This window comes from Mastigoproctus giganteus, chromosome 10 (assembly GCF_048544385.1).
Source record: "Mastigoproctus giganteus isolate SK-2022 chromosome 10, ASM4854438v1, whole genome shotgun sequence".
Classification (NCBI taxonomy): domain Eukaryota; kingdom Metazoa; phylum Arthropoda; class Arachnida; order Uropygi; family Thelyphonidae; genus Mastigoproctus; species Mastigoproctus giganteus.
The window spans coordinates 96,195,954-96,208,599 of NC_143584.1; the positions used below are offsets into that span (position 1 = coordinate 96,195,954).

General features: G+C 38.7%; 1 protein-coding gene across 1 annotated transcript in view; it reads left to right on the plus strand.

The window, feature by feature from the left end:
- Positions 1-1,137: 1,137 nt before the first annotated feature.
- The window catches only part of LOC150079175 (uncharacterized), a 55,006-nt gene continuing 43,497 nt past the window's right edge, over positions 1,138-12,646 (plus strand). The window contains exon 1 of the mRNA XM_090382574.1: positions 1,138-1,251. The gene's annotated coding sequence lies outside the window, so the exon portion shown is untranslated. The remainder of the gene's footprint in view (positions 1,252-12,646) is intronic.

Genomic DNA, 12,646 nt, shown 5'->3' on the forward strand with positions numbered 1-12,646 from the left:
GATCTGTCCTGCAAATAAAGTTTCATCCTTAATAGAGATGCCTCTGGCGTTTTTATTTGTAAGAATGTTAAGGAAGCGGTTCACGGATAAACAAACAAAGACTGAGAAAAGTGGTCTCACAATCCCTCTACTTTACTAGGAAAATTTTTTGTTTGTTTTTCTAATTTTAGCTGCTCTATTTTAAGTTTTAGCATCCCGAATTGCATAACGCAGATGTTTAGAATGAAACAAGTAAATCCTTTCTGAGAAAGTCCTGAAGCCGCGACAAATTAAAAGGCGAATGGAGACGATACTTGACCATATAAAAACCAGTTGAGAATTCAGCGGATCAATGATATCTCAGTGACGTAGCAACTGACGCAAGCCACACAAATCAGTGTCGTGTTGAAAACGCTCTTTCTCAGAGAGAGAGAGAGAGAGAGAGAGAGATGAAGTTCCTGATGTTATGTAATCTCCGCTATCTTATAATTATCTCTTTCTATTGAAGTGTTTGGCCTTCTCTTTCTTAACCACCCATTTTAGGATATAGAATTAAACACCAAGTTTCTGTTTGGATTGAGAATAAAGGAAACATTTCATCGCTATACTATTTTGATTGGGGTGGGTGAGCTGGTTGAAAACAAACAGTTTTCAGATTTCTGAGGTCTTTAATTCGCTTTCAGCTTCTTCTGTTAGTGCTAACAAACTTTTGGTAGTTAATTACAAAAGTAACTAAAGAAACAGCAAATACTAAAATGCCTCTATCAACTACTCAAAAATACCAAAGCAAACAAACACGACAATTTTCTTATTGCTGAGAAGTTCTCCCCTACTTTTTTTTTCTGGTTCCCCAATATTCGAAACCACTCCTGAAATGGGATTGTAATTTTCGTGATCGTGCAGTTCCAGAAGAAAAAAATTTCTTTCTCTTAAATGTCGAGCACTTGAGAAGCTGTTCAGCCATTCCCTCCTCTCCACCCTTCCTTCTTTACCTCCCCGACTTCCACTTTTCCTCTTCATCACTTACATCCCTCCCCTCTTGACATAGCTTCGTCATTCCGTCCGACAGGCGCTACGTTGATTCATATCGCTGCAGCAAAAGAGGACGTCGTCCATGCAGGGCCTTCAGCGTGACTCATCGCTGCCGTGATGTGCTGGACTTTCGGTGAGCGTCTTGCAGTGGTCGTGGTTGCTTTAAGGAGCGGCGCACAGGCGTGTCTCTAAGGAGGAGGACTGGGTAGCTGAAAGGAGCACGAAGAGGCGCAATTATCTGTAAGTATCACCGAAGAATCATTTGGTCTGTTGTATCGTTGTGAAAATCAGCATTTTGTTTAAAACATCTGCCAATTATGGTCGCGTTTCATGGGACACAGAATCACGTGACTGACTTAAACCAAAGAATGTGGGTAAGGAATTATCGTTCAAGAAAGCGCTCGTGTTCTTCCTTTTATCTATTCATTTCATTTCTACGATACCATTTCTGATAAAGTAACTTTGTTTCAGTAATTCTGACTGCACGTGAACGATTTGTTTTCCTCGTCCGTGTATGAAATAAAGCAGAACAACAAACTTTGACTTTAATGCGATATATTTATGCCAGCCAAAGGTGATTGAGCGTTGAGCTCACAACAAAAAAGATTGTTTCTTGTATGCAGAATACAACATGAACTCAAATTATATCCAACGTGCTACCACGAGGACACAGGAGGCAATGTTTTGCGAGTCACAAGTCGAAGCATGCGCAGTTGTTCTTGTTGCAATAATTCTGCGGATAAAAGATATAATTCTATAATTATTTGCTGGGTTAATTTAACGATAAAATATTCAAATAAGATTGTTTCCATCACTTAAATCCAATGCTCAGAATCTGCGATGGAATTCTGGCAGTTTGTTAATCACGCCTTAAGTCGCTGATTTATTATTCAATATTTGTGCCTTCCGGTAATTTAATTTTGAAAAAACCGAACTCAGTTTCGTATAAAGCATTCCAGTTGTTATTTTCTTTGAATTTGAGCGCTGCTTCAATCTAGGATTAAAGGGAGTAACGCGGCTGTGTCTGATTACTTTTCGTGATTGCTGTGGACGCTGTATCACAACCACTCACCACGAAGTACTTTTTAAATGTCACGATAAGAATTACGAAGAGCTGCTGATTTTGTCATAAAATACGTCTTTGATGTACTGAGCAGGAAGAAGAGAAAGTGCAGCGACTGTGAATTGGTGTTCCATTAACGGACACATTTAAAGGAAAGTTGGCACGGGTAAACATTTTCTGAGCTGGTAACTTTTGCCCTTCTACATAACTTTTGTAAAAGATGCCAGTGATACTGAGCTGCATGCGGATGTCCTACTTTTCCCCGCAAACAACACAATAGCTCGACTCGTAAGAGGATTTAGAGAGAGCGCGTTACACATGCGCGCTTCTTCTTAATCTGAACAGGAAATATTATCAAAAGGGTGACCTCATTCGGTCACGAGCACTTAAAAAAAAAAAAAGAAGACTTCTGAAGTGTTGCGGTCTGCACCATCCGAATGTATTCGGACACGTTTATCCCTCGTGGATCCCTTATTGCTTTTTGTTTATCCAGATCGCTCTTAATTTATTCTCTGATGGAAAAAGGATCGTGTTGGTGATGCAGATAAGTGCGGGCGAAATATTTTATGATAAAAAAGCTTTTCTTTGACGAAGAATTTGTCTTAATTAATCCAGAAAGTGCGTGAAATTCAGCTGGTCAGCTGAATTCTGACTATTTCTTAACTCGTACCTTTAACTGCGTGATCAAGCTTGTCTTGCGTTTGATATAAGCATGTTTCCTAAGTGATTGTGTTATCAAGTTCAAAGGAAATGACTGAAATATGTGGCACACTTCTAGAACCTTAGCAACTGCACATCAAGTGAGTGCAGGCGGATATATGTTTCCGCTCACCTGTTTTCTGGTGCGTTATTGGATTTACGATTGCATTCGATACGGTGGTTACTCCAAACGAGTCAGTTGTTATTCCTGCAGTTATCTGTTGAACTTTAGCTTTGGTGCAAATTTCACGTTAGCTCTAAGCATTCATTCTTTTAAACTCAAAAGGAAGTTTATTAAGATGAAGAGGACATAGACATCTCTGGTGTCAAGGCACGATACAATATCCATGGAAATGAGAGGTAAATAACCAGATGAAGATGATGGGACTGGGGAAAAACAGCTCAAGCAAGGAGTGAAAGCAAGATAGGGGGAATCAATCCAAGTGTCAAATGTCAAGGTTGGTCTGGAAACAAACTGCTGGAAAGCATAAAGATCTGTTGAATTAGATGCAATTGAATAAACCAGTTTCTGACGCGAGCATGCTATTCTTCAGGCTTCTGAGTGAAGGACACGTACAATCACAAAAGTACAGGATTTTTCTGTGGCAAACGGGGTGGTGCAGTTTTGCTCTCCTAATATACTTTGTGGGTGTTACCTTTTTTTCATAGGTGATGAATGGTTTTTGGCTCTGTAATTTGGTTCTTTTATTCGTAGATGTTTTCCCTTTTCCGCTGACAGTATCAGTTTGCTGTTTCATTATTCCCATTAATTGGACTTTCCTGCATTTTCATCGCGCATACATCGCTGGCACGGCTGTATGGACTTTAACGTGGATGATAAAAAGTAAAAAACAGAACAGAAAACTTTGTTACCATGATATACACGCTGTATTATTGCGGTTATGATTACAATTCTGATACTACACTGTTCGCTCAGAAGTATTCAAACACCTGTAATGTTTGAGGAATGGATGTTTATTTAAACGAAAATAAATAAAACGAAGTTACCGATTTCTGGGCATTCCCTAAACCCAAATTTTATCATTGCGTCTAATCATTGTGTAGCATGCCTCTTGGTTCCATAAGAGCCGTTGTTCCAGAATTAACGAACAGTGGCTGAAGAGTACAACCCCAAACAACGTTTAAACGTATTCATCGATGTTAGGTGGGCCGACTTGTGAACTGCAATTCTTCCATAAAAACGAAGTCTAAGTGCCTTTTACGCCTTCCGTGACAGCACACTGGTTTCTTCACTTGTCATCCGTTTAGAGAGGTCTGGATTAGAATCCTGTGAAAGCGGAGAAATTTTTGTCGATCTTTTCACATCGTAGGAGACTCAGTCTCGACTGAGAATTGTTTTGTATTGACGGACATAGTTAAGCGTTAAGCATCATCCATAAGGGCTGCATCGGTCAAGGCCTGAAGGGCCGTGATGAATTACACAATTAAAATTCAGTTATCTGCAAAAGCCATTCCTGTAATATTCAGATTCAAAGTTATAGGCAATAAATTGGAGAAGTTCTTGTAAGAATTCATCTGTAACCATACTGAAAAGAAATGGACTATAGAAGATTATCATTAGTGAAGGTGTTGTTAAGTAAATTATTAAGACGGTTAAGAGCCACAGTGTTATTTTCACCTTATTTGTGGTATTTGCTTCCAATTCCGCAATATGCGATATTTAGGACCATCTTCAATGAACCTGCCTTTGGACAAAAGCTTATCCTTCGATAAGCTTTTGTAAAAAGTTGGTTCCAACTTGTATAAATTACTGTGTTATCATTTAAAGTTCTCAATATTTATGCACTAATAATCCATAAAAATAATCCATAAAATCCATGCACTAATAATCCATAAAAGAAGGAAAATGGGTAAATGGGAAAGTCATTAATGGCTTTATATTAAACCAATCATTAATATATGGAAATATCGTTATATACTAGGCATGGCTAAACAGTTCCAGGAAAGTTTGGCTCTTATCGCCTTGGCAACTAATTTAAATCTTAATTTCAAAAACTGCTTGCAAAGATTTCATCATTCTCATCTATTTTCTAGAATAATGTAGTGTAGAGTGTGTTTAGTGTCAAAGGGCACAGTGGTTCCCCCCCATCTCCACGTAGTATACATTGTTGGGGGTGAAACAGAACACTGCCAATGCAAGTGCCTCGAGATCTTTCCTTATTGAAACCTGGATCGTGTTATTTATTGTATTTTTCCAATTGAAAAACCTCCAGAGATGAGTTCCCCAATTTCAACAGAAAAATACCAGCGTCAACAGTAGCTGTGCATGAATCAAACAAATTGCAAGCTGCAGAATACATAGAAAGTAGGCAAGTCTTCTTGTTACCAGTCTTCCTAGTTTTGGCTGCTCTTTGTGTTTAAACGATTGCAAATATTGGGGAAACGAAGTACAGTACTTCTAAACCGGAATTCGTCGCGTTTTTCGCACTCTTTAAAAAACAGCAGTGTGATTTCTACTGAACTATTAAAATAATTATTCAGCCTCTAGTTTAAAGAAGCCCTCGCTTTTGAATCTTATCTTGATACAGGCTCACGAAAATGAAAATTTTAAATATGTTACGCTTGTTCTTTTCAGCTCAGGTCAGTTGTTTGTGACTTTTTAAGTTCCTGTCAGCTGGACGTTATATTAACCAACACAAGCTTTGTCATATGCAGCTGAATGACCGTAAAATAACCTTTAATACACCCTGTGAAATTACCCGGCCGTGATGAAAATAACAGTGCACTGTACCGCTACGCCAATTAAAGATTATTTATTTAATGTAGAATTAATTAATAATGCGCGTGTGATTTGACACATATATAGGAATAAAGACCACGAGCTAGAGAAAATTAAACAGAACTCTGCGTGGTAGTCTCAGTGAGCTCGTGACACTTTCCCTGGCTAATTTCCCTACATAATGACCCACAAAGGTACAAGATGTAAAATGTGAAGTGCATTGTTATGTTCATGATAAATTCAGTACCGTACTGACACCTTGTTCCCCCTTGTTGAATAAATAAAAAAAAAATATCCTTTATTCTCGCAGCAGTCAACATTTATGAGTAAAATGAAAGCGGGGGGTCTGACACCGAAGTGCAACGATCCATGTATTCCTTTAGCCAGCACACTGACAGAGTCTGATGGTCATGGGAACGATTATAACAGGGCCTTAAATGATAATTCAGCCACTGGAGTCGCATTGTCCTTCAGTGTCCTAAGAGAAAAAGTTGTCTTCTCCAAGGATGCTTGGATAGCCTTTATTTATTTCGCTCCTTGGGATTGAACAGATTTTCTTGGCTCCGGGGCCGACCATGTAATCGGAGGGAAAAAAGTCAAAAGTGACATTACAGTTTAGGTTGATGGGCTTTGAAAAATCAACAAATTATTCTTTAAATCAACAGGAGAATCACCAGAATTTTACTTGTGTGTGTTGGGAAGGATTACTTCCTTGAAAGCCGATCAACTGATAATACTGATTAAAAGCGAAAAGATATAAATACACCAACATAAACTTAAGGAATCAAAAAAAATTGCGGTCCTAAATCAAAAAAAATATTCGGTCCTAAATAGTTGATAAGTCAAATTCCAAATACCGTATTGAGCGAGGCTACTATTTTAGAGCTAATGCTGCTGGTGCCAACTGGACTTGTTGGGTTGTTAACTGGATTCTACGAAATTTATGAAGACCAGAAAAACGTAGCCTGTTATACACGCAGTTTGCTTACATCCAACTTAATTGTTTCCGGTTCTGTTGGCCAACTGCTTTTCAAATAGTCGCTCTCTGATCACTTTGACACGATTTGCCAGTCAAATTAATCGCTTGGATGCGTGATTTTATTCGTTGAATTTATACCCAGTGCTGCTTGGGAATATCCTAATCTAACTCGATACAATAAATAGATAAAAACTGTTTCACCAACAAATAAAATTCATTGAAACAGTGTGCTGGTTTTCCATCGGGCCTTAGAGTAGATTGCACAACGTCCACGATTAACTGAGGACACTGAACTGTCCATGATTGGCGTTAGATGGATTATGCATAATTCTGCGGTATTGAGACATTAAGAAGGACAATAGTAGATGAAAGGATAAGTAGGCCTCACTGTGTTTTCTTTTCTTTCCTTGACGATTATCTAGGGTTCTTAATGTAGCCTGAAGCGGAAGGCTCTTCATATGACAGGGCTCATTGTCACCAGTCCTACCATATGAAGATCTTCCCGGTTCAGGTTCTGTTGTATTAATTGGAGCTAGACCCTCTGACGTAATATGGTATATGATCCCCTCCAACAGCTAAACAGGGCTAACAGCAGTGAACCATGATCGATATAGGGGTGTCTATAAAGTTCTGTGGCAACAAATCCCATTCTTCCACCAGTGCACACCTTAGCCCACCAAGTGACCGAGGAGTTGGCTGCCGGCGTGCAAATTCGATGCCCAAAAGCGACCCACACATGTTCGATCGGATTTAAGTCTGTTTATCGTGCTGGCCACGGCAGTCGTTGGATATTTTCAGTTTCAAGATATCCCTCCTCCACTTGAGCTCTATGTGCAGCGGCGTTGTCGTGCATGAAGAGAAAATCTGGACAGCTTTAAACAGTCACACACAGAGTTCGAGGATCTGTTCTTAATGTTATTACTAATATTAGATAATACTAATAACATTATATGGTTATAATAATTTCTTTAAAATATCGCGATATATGTTTATAACAATATCCCTAAATTCCGAGGAAGATACACAATATAGGAGACAGCAATATAAAAAAAGTCGAATCTTATTTTAAAAACTGATACTTTCAAAAATCAATGTGAAACTATTTTGTGACACGCTGGTGTTAAACTCTGAGGACGGGACGCATAACGCTTGATGGCTGTCTACATTGCCGCGGACCACACAACGTAATGGAGTAAGCCGCGGATTAGACACTCCTGCGTTACTATGTTCATTATTTCCTGATTGATTTTGGTTTGCTACAACACGAAATGGTAAGAATGACATCTTGAATATCTGTAATTAAAGTCTAGTGAGCTTTAAACTCATTACTTTTCTTGGCAAATTCTATTCTCATATTGAAATTGGTAAAGTGAAATGAAGTTCTACTAGATTGAAAATGGACGTATATCTTGCACTTTGATACCACATTACAGCAGCAATCGGCTAAAATAGCACATTTATTCTTCTTGATATTTGTTGTTCGATTAATCCCGTTTATTTCGCCAGCTTTTTTGAAAAAGTAGGTTTCGCTGGGGGAAGAGGGGCTGGTTATAAGGATTGAGGTTTGTGGTAGTAAGAAAGCAGGTGGCAGCGTGTCTGGCAAAGCAGGAAATTGAACTGCTGTTAACCTATAAAAAACATCGGCAACTTGAATTCGTGTTTACGATAATGGATTCTGATAAACAAGCTTATGGTTCATCATTTGCAGCTCCCCATTTTATCCGTCGTTTAGGATAATCATGGCAGCCCCTTCCCATTAAACGACTAGCCTACTTCCTGAAAGTGGGAAGGACAGAGACGAATGATGTGGCGGGTGACGGGGTGGAATAAGATGAAATACAGGAACTGTCTGCAGTGCAGAAAGAAAAACTGCAAATAAAATAGGCGGTAATGTTTTTCAGGACACAGTAGCAATGCTCTAATTCGTAATCAGCTGCTTCCACATCAGATACGCATCTTGGCTTCTTTGAAGTCCTCTCACAAGTGTCTGAAAATGGTAGGGCGTCTACGTTTCATTGTGGTTTTTGCTGCATCATTCGATTTAACTTTTTCCAAATTTTTTCCTCTTGCTCCATTCTAACTTTCAAATCATCAGTTGTTCAGTGATTAGTGGGAGACACTTTAGAAACCACTTTGGGAAATCCCTGCAATAAATGAGTGTGAATCCAACCTTAAAAATGGGTAAAGCAAGATCTCTGACACGAAACCTAGTGAATGTGCCTCAGATAACTGTGTTTCCCAAAGTTTTCCTGAAAATGTTCACTGCGGTGTCTGCTGCTGTACAACTTGAACCTGGTGTTATCGAAAACTCTTGACGATTGGTTAGTCTTTAATTCAATAAGAGATATCCAATATATTATCAAGGTAGCATTAAGTCACAGCGTTATATTTTTCTTATTCTGCTATAGGTCTTATGCAGCTTTTGTAAAGGATGTCTCAATGTTTTTTGGAGGCCCCTCTATTTTTCTGCCGAGCTGTTTTGGAATTGTCATTAGAGTTATAATAGCTAAATCGTGCAAGAAAGCGGACTTTTATGCATCTGACAAAAGGAAAAAAAATATATCAGTTATACCTTCCTGTCGCCAAAAGAGTGGCTATCGAATTCCACTTTGAACTTTACCAAACTATCAACCTCGACACTGCGGCAGGCAGTTCATTCCAGTGATGTACAACACGCTGTCTGAAAGTAAAATCCGTGGTATTCAACCTTCTTTACTTCCTCAAATTTTGTATTTGTGTCCCCTTCTCTCTGCTCTTTTATGCCAGTGAAAATAGACCTCCCTTGTTCATTTTACAGATTCCCTTCAAGCCCTTATATTTTTCTATCAGGTCTCCTCCAAGATGTATATTTTGCCAAGCTTTGAAGTCTGCACTTTCTAAGTCGTTCTTCACAAGGATATCGATCAGCAACCCCCCTTACTAATGGGTGCCTTTCTTTGAATAATTTCTAGAAGTTCTATGTCTGCCTTCAGACTCGAACACAATTTCTAAATGTGGACTCATGATCGTATTATACAAAGTGATAGTAACATTGGTTTCCCTAATTGCGAAAGTGCTATATATTATAAACAGAACACCTGTTAAAACTGAAGAGGCCTGCGGTACCGAGTTCCATGTATAAATGAATAAACAGTAAACAGTACGACCGGTAAGAACAGTAACTAAGTTTAGTCAAAGTAATTACAGAAGCTTTCGAGATTATGTATCTCTTCGTCAGCTGTGAGAATGCATACATAAATAACATAAATATAAAACATTATAAAATGGAAAGTGCAGAGCGTCATCATGTTGAGATAAAAGAGAGAGAGCGCGTGCACGAGGATGCTGGAGCGTTTGTTGGGCAGAACTAGGTGATTGTTTTTGATGTAAAGTGCGTACATGGGTTGAATGCCAGCGTTTGTCGTGCTGTAACACTACAGACTCCATGATTGGGTGTAGCTTTAAATCATTATCAGACTTTGATGATGATATGATTTGAATAAATAAACTTCCCGTGCCCTCCCTCATCAATGTCATTAAAGAAGATAAGGAAAAAAGTAGTCTCAACACTAACTAATCCCTCAGGGTCTCCGCTTTGTATACTAATCCTCCCCGAGGAATGTTCATTTATGACCACTCTCTGTCTCCTTCTCTATCTTCCCTCGATCCAGCAAAATACCTTATCAGTAATCCTAGTTTGCAGTTTATATAACAGCCTTTCATGAGGAACAGTATCAGAAACTTTACTGAAGTCAAGATAAATAATATCAATGTTGCTTCTTGCGTCCAACTGTTTTATGCTTTGTTATGATAATTAACTAGATTGGTTAGGCAGGATTACCCTTCACAGATCCATGCTGCGATCCCTTAAGGATACCATTCCTATCGAAGTGGTCCTCTATTATATCCTTAACCACAGAACCATGATCTTTCCCACTATTGTACTCAAACTCATTGGTCTATAGTTGCCTATCACATCTTTCGTGCCCCTCTTGTAGGTTGTGGAGACGTCAGCGATTCTCCAGTTCAGAGGGATCGTCCCAGTTTAATGTGCTCTCATTACCACTTTCGGAGGAATGATGCACTTACTTGCAGCCCGTCTTAGTATATCAGGTTGTATACTGTCCACTCGTGGAGCCTTACCTTCGCTCAGCTTCGCATAACCTCTTCTACGAGATTGCTATATCACTTAATTTACAGTAGTCTGACTCCTTTTTCCACTGTTCCCTCGTGCTTGGAATGTTGATTCGTAGAATTAATATTCGAAGCACGAAGGATCTTTGCAAAGTATATATTTAATTCGTCTGCCACTTCTTCTGGGCTTTCTATGACCTTTTCAGTTCGGTCAAGGAAGAGACCTATCTGATTTATCTTTTTTTTACATTCACATACAAAATATAACTCTTTGTTTTTATTTTTATCTCCCTTTGATATCGATTTCTCCTATTCAGCTTTAGTCTGCTTATCGCATCAGTGGGTTTATTAAATATAAACTTATAATATTCATATAAATCAATATTTCGCGATAGTCTATAACTATTTTCATGCTTTATTTATTTATTTATTTTTTTAATTAAATCCTTAACCTCTTTTATCGTCCACTTGTGCATCTTTCATTTACAGAACTTCTCCACTGCAACAAACGCATTTGTAGCTTTCAGGACAAATCCCTTTAATACTTTCAGTAATGAACTCGTATCCAACGGCTTATAGTTTTTCTTCTCCAGCTAATAGAGCCAAGAAATAACTCAATCCACTATAGTCCCCTTCTCTTGAAATTGAAGATTTTCCCTTTTTCCTGAACCACAGAAATCTCTTTGGACATTATCCATTTTGTGGCATTATGGCCATTACCCACTATTGGTTCCTAACTGTCAAATTTTGGTTGCATTTTGGATCGATCCTTGGTGAGAATCAAGTCGAGTATATTAGAGCTCCTTGTACTTGCTTTGACATGCTGGAATAAATATAATTAGCCAAATGGCTCAAAAATCTGTTTTCCCTTGGCATATTGTCCGTCCACTATTTCCAATCTATGAGTCAGTTTTAAGTCGCCAATAATGACGTGATCATATTTGGCTCCCCATTCAAGTTGACTACAGAGATTGATGTCGTACTCCTCAGAATCGTTTGTTCTGTAACATACCCCGACTATAATTTCTTCTTTGTCGCAAGTCTTGTATGTACTCAACCATTCAGACGCAACGAATGCTGATTCGAGTCTGTATGGTGCAAGATGTTTTATTTGTTTAGTATTTGCACCTATGCAACCAACTAAAGTCATGGAAACCAATGGGATTATGTGGATTTGCCTGTTTGATCGATAGAAAACTTGGGTTTAAGGTATCGAAACTGTGCATCCCTTCTCCCCAAAACTGACAAACTCGGCTACAATATGAAGGCAAGTAAAAATTCGTCCAGTTTCGACCAGATTCAAAACCATGCCGTTTTCACACGGTGTGGATGGACAGCGATCTTCGATACTATGCTGAAAGGCGTGTGTCGATACTTCTCTAAATATTCATTCCAGGGCATTTTTATGGTCACCACAAACCATTCTGTTCACGCTACATGTTTCGAATGAGAAACAAGAAACATGCATTTTCATAAGCATCCCGACCGCCTACGCACAAAGAATAATGACTGTCTTGGTGAGCCACACTCAGACGCTGCGAGGTTACCCACATGGCATTAACACGAAGCGAAGGAACGGCTGCAATTAAGAATTTAAGTCAGAAACTCTTTTCTGTGAAGAACATTTCTTTGAGAAGATAATGGAAAAAGGCAAACATGACCGTGGTTAAACAAGGCTGCGAACAGATGTTGGAACTGTGATCCTGGAGAGTGTTTTTGTTCTTTCCGAGAAAATAACCAGGAAAGTGGACAACAATAATAATTATCTTTACATACATTTACTTGTCATTATGCCCTCTACGATGCACCTTTTAATTTCACTACTAATGCATCGGTATATCAACTAAACGTACATTGTCTGAATAACCTCATTGTGAATTCAGCATTAATGCGCGTGCTAACAACACCAACAACAAAAACTCATTCTCCTGGAACTAAATGCACGATGATAATCAGAACATTGAGTTGCACGCGTGGTTAACAATTTGGGCAGCATTTATAGCCTAAAAAAAAGCAAACTTGCATGTGGACAGAATACAGG